This window comes from Pundamilia nyererei, unplaced genomic scaffold (genome assembly GCF_000239375.1).
Source record: "Pundamilia nyererei isolate P.nyererei 1_Seehausen unplaced genomic scaffold, PunNye1.0 scaffold00182, whole genome shotgun sequence".
Classification (NCBI taxonomy): Eukaryota; Metazoa; Chordata; class Actinopteri; order Cichliformes; family Cichlidae; genus Pundamilia; species Pundamilia nyererei.
The window spans coordinates 909867-911701 of record NW_005187583.1 but is presented as its reverse complement, the minus strand read 5'-3'; positions in this window follow the sequence as shown (position 1 = coordinate 911701).

Genomic DNA, 1835 nt, shown 5'->3' with positions numbered 1-1835 from the left:
GGGTTCCTCTGGGAAATCCGGTTTCCAAAAGCACAGCACCGACAGAAGTTACAGAACGTGAGCAGAATATCATACATATACACATATATAAATAGAGAGACATATATAAATAAAATATACAAAAGGGATAAATAGAATAAATAGGAATAAGAATACAAAGGAATTACGCATTTCAAGTATTGAAGTCTATTGCACCGTTGACTATTAACAAAAAGGATTGCACAGTGAAGTGAAGAGGCACTACAGCTTAGTTGTTCCCCCCTTCTTTGTCCTCCTGTTTCCCCACCCTTTCCCCTACAGAGAGGAGTTAAACAGTGTGTGTGCGACAAAGGAGTTTTTAAGTCTGTTGGTTCTTGTCTTTGGGAGAATCAACCTGTCAGTGAACAGACTCTTCTGGTAATATTTGGTAACCTAATAGTTAATAACATGTGCTTACTGTTTTGAAAGGGTCACATGCTCTACCATATGTACAGGCATCTTCTAGGTACAGTATATAAATTGGGTTGACGAACGTATGTGGTGGAGCAGGACAATGTTTTAATGTTGGGTCACATTTTATACCTAAAAAAAAATATTTGGTTGGATAATAATTTCCCATTTTGCAAACTGTTGATTTAAATGTCTTCACAAAAAGACAGCCTGGATTGAATGATGTTAGTCATGTAACCTGGCTGATCTGACATTTCTGCTCATATCTGAGAGCCTCCAAGCAATCAAAGATTAATGAGCATATTAAACACCACTTTTGACACGAATCCCAGCAACACATGCTGACATTTTAGATGTCACTGAAACCTGAACTCGCTTTCATTCTTCACATAAGAGGTTCAGCTGTTAATAAGTCTGAAAAAATGTGTCAGGAGAATATAATGAAAGCATAAAAGGCCAGTGGATAAAGAAGTGAATCCAAATACCCTGACTGGTTTTAGCTTTTAGTCAAAGATGCCATGGGTGCTGCATCCTGCATGTCCTGAACTCGGTTTCTCACATGATGGATTATAATGAAATATGTACCCAGTGCGAAACCCTATCAATCCAATGTCATGCTTACAGAAAGACTAAAAAAAGAGATGAGCAGCACCAAAGCAAAACTAAAACATCAGGGGCATTACAACAAGCTGTAAATAGCTTAAAAGCTAAATACAAATTATGTGAAGGAGTATTAACAAAATGTTATTCCAACCTTAGAAAGCAAAGTTTCTCCGCTTTTGAGAAAACGGTGTTGAGTATTATTATTATTATTATTAAGTTGTTGCCCTTCATAGTGATCAATAGGCGCATCAAATCACCTTTACTTTCTTCAGTCTTACCAAAGTTTCATCTAATTAATCACATTCATTATGATGCATTCAGGTTGTCATGTGTATTAACACATTGTTAAAGACCAAAGAAAAATGGCACTAGGTTCTAGTCACATGTTTGACACGAGGACGCAAATGCACTGCAACAAGGGAGCTTCATGCTCTTCTCTGCAGGCATATGAGAGGGAAGAACAAAGTCAGTGTCTTAAAAACATACATAACCTTCAAAGCAGCCAATCAAATTCAGAATTTGGTTATGAGGTCTTTGACGTTAAGAGATTAAGTGTTAATTAAAAGGGTAAATGAAGTATGGCAGAAAGATTAGACTGAACCTACTCCAGGTTATCAACAGCTCTACTACTACACACCCAGTAGCCTCAGCTAATTGTAAATTTGCCTAATCATAATATGTTAAAGGAATATGAAGTATATTTGGATTTACACTACCAGTAAAAAGTTTGTACACATCTTCTCATTAAATGTTTTTTATTTATTTTCACTACTTTCTACATTGCAAATTTTTTTGCTACATAA